The following is a 6,406-nucleotide window of genomic DNA, read 5'->3' as shown; positions in this document are numbered from 1 at the left end:
GTGTGTCTGTGTGTGTGTGAATGTGTGTGCGTGTGTGTGTGTGTGGGTGTGTCTGTGTGTGTGTGTGTGTGGGTGTGTGTGTGTGTTTGTGTGTCTATGTCTGTGTGTGTGTGTGTGTGTGTTTGTGTGTGTGTGTGAATGTGTGTCTGTGTGTGTGTGTGTGTGAATGTGTGTGTGTGTGTGTGTGTGTGTGAACGTGTGTGTGTGTGTCTATGTGTGTGTGTGTGTGTGTGAATGTGTGTGTGTGTGTGCGTGTGTTTGTGTGTGTGTGTGTGAACGTGTGGTGTGTGTGTGTGAACGTGTGTGTGTGTTGTGTGTGTGTGAACGTGTGTGTGTGTGTGTGAACGTGTGTGTGTGTGTGTGAACGTGCATGGGTGTCTATGTTTGTGTGTGTGTGTGTGTGTGTGTGTGTGTGTGTGTGTGTGTGTGTGTGTGTGTGTGTGAAGGGGTTAACTGCTGAGCCACTCTTGAATTCTTCAACAGAGTTGAGGGCAGTCGCGTGCTTTGCAAAGAACATCTGCCTCTCTTCTCTCTCTCTTCTCTCTCCCCTCTCTCTCTCTTCTCTCTCTCTTCTCTCTCCCCTCTCTCTCTCTCTTCTCTCTCTCTTCTCTCTCCCCTCTCTCTCTCTCTTCTCTCTCTCAGAGTGTTTTTCCTGAGTCAAGCTTTGGTCCCGAGAGAGGGGGAGGGGAGGGAGGGAGGGGAGGGAGGGAGGGGAGGGAGGGAGGGGAGGGAGGGAGGATCGATAGTGAAGACAATGTGGGGACAAACCCCAAACAAACCCACTTGTTGCCCACGCTTTTGAACAAAGACAGGGTGATCCGTATTGAAATATCAAAACGTAAGAGACTGTTTAGACTGATATTACACTCCTCCATTCAGCAGATTGGATCCAGCTGAAGACAATGCGGGGGTGCGTGGGGTTTTGGTGTCTGATGTAGCAACAGTTCTTCTGTTGTTGATATCTTGCCGTCGTGTTGTTGTGTGTTGTGTTCACAGCGCTGCATGCGAGGCCTTTGTCTCCCTATACAGACGGTCTCCCTGCAGACTGTCGGCCTATCTCTCTAAGGGTTATGAACCATTATGATGTCATAAAGGCTCCTGAATTAACAGAAGAAGAAGACGAAGAAGAGGAGAATCCAACAGAGTCATGTTCGAGGCCGCTGGCTGGCCTCGCATGCCATCAGGTCGTCGTTAAAACCCCCCCCCTCCCTCCCTCCCTCCCCTCCCCCTCCCCTCCCCTCCCCTCCCTCCCCTCCCTCCCCTCCTCACCCCCCTAATTCCGGAGGAGCAGGGGTATCTGAGTTACAACACACCGCCAGGCCCCCTGAATAGAGGCCTTGCACGGGGCGGGGTCCCTTTGGAGAGACTCCCCGTGTCCCGGGACATCTGGCCAGGGGGGGGGGCAGGGGGGGCAGGGGGGGGGGGGGGGGCAGGGGGAACAGATGTATGCTCCTGCGGTGACAGCGCGCATATGTCCAGACCCATTCACACACCCCAGCCCTAACAATGGCCCGTCATATAACTCCTTTATCGATCCACCGCTCCTCCACTAACACACACCCCTCTATCTTCTCTCTCTCTCTCTCCTCCATGTCCACACACACCCTCTCTCTCTCTCTCTCTCTCTCATCTCTCTCTCTCTCTCTCTCTCTCTCTCTTCTCAATCCCACATTACTTTACCATAAATCAATGATCTTAAATCTTTTCTTCGACTTTCTCTTTCACAGAGGTTGAACAAGGCTTAAACTCAATAGGGCTAAACTAAATATATAGTTTCCACGCCGTAATATCGGCTATATAATAAAGGCTATATAATATATATATATAAATATAAAAGTGTAGAAAGTGTGAACCATCTGTTGATCCATTCATCCGGAACAATTAGAACAATCTTACTGAAACGTTGAAACTTTGTGTGACATTGAGTTATCTTTAGATATTAACATCATAAAACGTTTTACATTTACATTTTTGGCATTTAGCAGACGCCTTATTCCAAAGCGACTTACAATCGATACATTTGGACTAAGGAAGTGAATCATCAATTCACCAGTTCTAGCAGGAAGAGTAATCTAGCTCAGGCCAGGGGCCACTGGCAGTCGTTGTGATTTTTTATTATTGTTATTATTATAAAAAAAGAATGATGAATTATCTTTAAATATTGACATCATAATGAGTTATTAGTTCATTAGTGTCAGTTCTATTCTAGTGCTCGATTCTAGTGTCTGCTGTTCTATTCTAGGTACGTGTGTATCTGTGGTTGGAGAGAGAGGGGGAGATGGGGGGAGATGGGGGGGAGAGGGGGGGAGAGAGGGGGAGATGGGGGGAGAGAGGGGGAGTTTGGGGGAGGTCACGGCCTACACTAACCTGTCTGCCCCCCCCCCCTCTACACTAACCTGTCTGCCCCCCCCTCTACACTAACCTGTCTGCCCCCCCCCCCTACACTAACCTGTCTGCTCTCACTATTCACACGGTCTGACATGTAGATGGTTGTTGTTGTTGTTGTTGTTGTTGTGACAACAGATGATGTTGTGGTGTCATCAGGGTCTGGTAGAGAACAATGTCCCAGTCCTCTCTCTCTCTCTCCCTCTCTCCCCCTCTCCCTCTTTCTTTCTTTCTCTCTCTGTCTCTCCCTCTCTCTCTCTCTCTCTCCCTCTCTCCCTCTCTCCCCCTCTCCCCCTCTCCCTCTCTCTCTCTTTCTCTCTCTCTCTCTCCCTCTCTCTGTCTCTCCCCCTCTCCCTCTCTCTCTCTCTCTCTCTCTCTCTCTCTCTCTCTCTCCCCCCCCTCCCTCTATCCCATTAGTCTCTGTTTGAGCATTCATTATCCACCTCTACCTCTTCTACTACCACTCCATCCTCCAGCCCTCCACCTCACGGTGTCTGTTTCAAGTGCCTGTGAGTGTCCATCCATCACCCCCCCCCCCCACCTGCCCCCCCCCCCAACAAGTCACTGAGCTGTGGGTAAATAAACACTTCAGATAACAGCTTCTCTGTACTCCTTCACGGGAGAGAAAGGCCCCTCTATAGACCTGTTTGTGTGTGTTTGTGTGTGTGTGTGTGTGTGTGTTTGTGTGTGTGTGTGTGTGTGTGTGTGAGAGCCCCCCCCCCCGCCCATGTTGACCACTGATGACCACTGTTGACCATGGGGTGTGCTTGGGGATGACAGTCAATTGTCTACAGTGGGCATGTTTATGACCCTGATCGTCTGGGGGGAAGTATTTGTTGGTTAGCTTCTGACTTTTGGACGACATGGTTTTCTAACAGGCTGTGGTTGTGGTGGCTGGGGGTCTAACAGGCTGTGGTTGTGGTGGCTGGGGGTCTAACAGGCTGTGGTTGTGGTGGCTGGGGGTCTAACAGGCTGTGGTTGTGGTGGCTGGGGGTCTAACAGGCTGTGGTTGTGGTGGCTGGGGGTCTAACAGGCTGTGGTTGTGGTGGCTGGGGGTCTAACAGGCTGTGGTTGTGGTGGCTGGGGGTCTAACAGGCTGTGGTTGGGGTGGCTGGGACCTTTGATGATCCTCCGGGCTTTGCTGACACACCGTTTGTTGTTCTGGATGGAGGGAAGCTCACATCCAGTGATGCGCTCGGCTGTCCGCACCACCCCTCTGTAGCGCTCTGAGGTTGAGGGTAAGTAAGTAAGTAAGTAAAGCTTTATTTATATAGCACCTTTCATACAAGAAATGCAGCTCAAAGTGCTTTACAACAGGAATAAGAACATTAAGTGAAAAAAATAAAATAAACATATATAAAAACATTTACATGCATAGAAGGAATATAAAAGCAGGGGAAAACAGTAAAAAAGAAAAGGTAACGGTCAGTCTTTCTGTACTTGGTTTTCACCACAAACATCAGTTTTTGGAAAAGGTCTGTCTCAGTCTCTGTGTACGTTCTCAGTCTCTGTGTACGTTCTCAGTCAAGGAAATTACCCACAAACTATCCTCACCTGGGTCGTGCATACCGAGGGCAGTGCAGTTGCCGTGCCAGGCAGTGATGCACCCAGTCAGTATGCTCTCAGTTCTAAATTGCTCTAAGTTGGGGGCGGGTGGGATTGGAAGGGGGGTGGGATGGGGAGTGGTTTTTGTAAACAAAAAAACAAAAAAAACAAAAAAAAAGACAAATGGAAGGAAGATATTGTTTTATTGTCCATTGTATGTTTTCCATCTTGTCCTTCAATAAAAATATTGTAAAAAAAAAAGAAACTCCCAGTTGTGTCTCTGTACTGTAGAAGCCCCGCAGGGTCTGGGACCCCAGGCCAAACTTCTTTAACCACCTGAGGTGAAAGAGGCGCTGCTGTTCCCAGATGAGGTCATCAGAGATGATGTTCGGTATGCACGTCCCAGGTGAGGTCATCAGAGATGATGTTTGGTATGCATGTCCCAGGTGAGGTCGTCAGAGATGATGTTTGGTATGCACGTCCCAGGTGAGGTCGTCAGAGATGATGTTTGGTATGCACGTCCCAGGTGAGATCGTCAGAGATGATGTTTGGTATGCACGTCCCAGGTGAGGTCGTCAGAGATGATGTTTGGTATGCACGTCCCAGGTGAGGTCATCAGAGATTATGTTTGGTATGCACGTCCCAGGTGACGTAGTCAGAGATGATGTTTGGTATGCACGTCCCAGGTGAGGTCGTCAGAGATGATGTTTGGTATGCACGTCCCAGGTGAGGTCATCAGAGATGATGTTTGGTATGCACGTCCCATGTGAGGTCGTCAGAGATGATGTTCGGTATGCACGTCCCAGGTGAGGTCGTCAGAGATGTGGACGCTGAGGAACTTAAAACTGCTGACCCTCTCTACAGCTGACCCGTTGATGGTGATGGGGTCCTGTTGACCCTTTGATGGTGATGGGGTCCTGTTGACCGGTTGATGGTGATGGGGTCCTGTTGACCCGTTGATGGTGATGGGGTCCTGTTCCTGACCTTTCCTCCTGAAGTCCACCACCAGCTCCTTGGTCTTGTCAGTGTTGAGAGAGAGGTCGTTCTCCTGGCTGTACTGAGCCAGGCGGTCCACCTCCCTCCTGTAGGCCGTCTCGTTGTTGTCGGTGATCAGGCGATGATGTTCTCACTGGGGGTGGAGCTGTGAGTGGCCACGCAGTCGTGGGTGTACAAGGAGTAGAGGACACAGGACACAGCCATGGGGGGCTCCTGTGTTGAGCGTTAAGGCCGATTTAAAGTTCTGCGTAAAATCGACGCCGTAGCCTTGCGTAGTCCCGCGTGGGCCCGCCTTGCCTACGGAGAGGGTTGACGTGCACATCTCCAAAATTTTAAGAACGCGTCAGTTTCTACTTTCTACGCAACCATAAGCTCTGTGATTGGTCCGCTTGGTAGCACATGATTCCGACAAGATTACGACTCTCTCATCGGCCAAAATGCGGAAGTCATGACAGCGGAAGTCATGACAGCAATGACAATAAAGTCCATTCATTCATTCATTCATTCATTCATTCAAATGTCATTCACTTTTCAGCCTGACCAAAAAGCAGTGGCTCTTTGGGGGGGGGGGGGGATGGGAAGCTAGAAATAAAACAAGGTTAATAATACAATAAACAATAAAACAATAAAACAATAAAACAATAAAACAATAAAACAATGGCAAATACAGATGCATTAAAATACTAACAGTCAGAGAGAGGGGAGAGAGACGGAGGAGGTAGGGGTGAGGAAGAGCGGAGGTGAGGGATAGCTGGGGTAGTGGAGCAGGGGTACTTAAAATGAGGCAGTGATGGGTTATGGGATGGGTGAGAGACGGTGATCAACAGGTGCATTGATCGACTATGGTTCGCTGCAGGATTTGTTTGAAAGCAGTGAGTGAGGTGAGGGCGGTGAGTTTGAGGGTGTTTTGTAAGGTGTTCCAGTCGTGTGCTGCAGCGAATCGGAAAGCGCTGCGCCCGACTACGGTACGGGCTTTGGGGATGGTGAGTCGGACAAGATCACTGGATCTTAGAACGATGACGGGGCGGTGAGAGAGGTGCAGAAGGGATGAGAGGTAGAAAGGTGTTTTGCAAAGTATGGATTTGTAGATAATATGAAGCCAGTGACAGAGCCGTCTGCTGTGAAGAGATGTCCAGTCTACAAGGGTGTACAGAACACAGTGGTGAGTTGTGAAAGGCGCACTAGTGGCAAAACGAATGGCGGAGTGATGGAGTGTGTTGAGTTTCCTGAGGGCAGACTGAGATGCCATCCTATAGATGGTATCGCCATAGTCAAATATGGGCAGGATGGTCATCTTGACAAGGGTATGTTTGGCTGCACGGGTGAAGGAGGCCATGTTCCGGTATAAAAAGCTTAGGCGAGCTTTGACTTTTGTCTGCAGGTGCTTTATGTGGGTGGTGAAGGAAAGGGATGAGTCCAGCCAAAGGCCAAGGTATTTGTAACAAGAGACAAACTCCAGCTCGGAACCGTCAACACAGAA

This window comes from Nansenia antarctica, assembly GCF_963989245.1.
Source record: "Nansenia antarctica genome assembly, chromosome: 1".
Lineage (NCBI taxonomy): Eukaryota > Metazoa > Chordata > Actinopteri > Argentiniformes > Microstomatidae > Nansenia > Nansenia antarctica.
Note: the sequence above shows the minus strand (reverse complement) of the source record.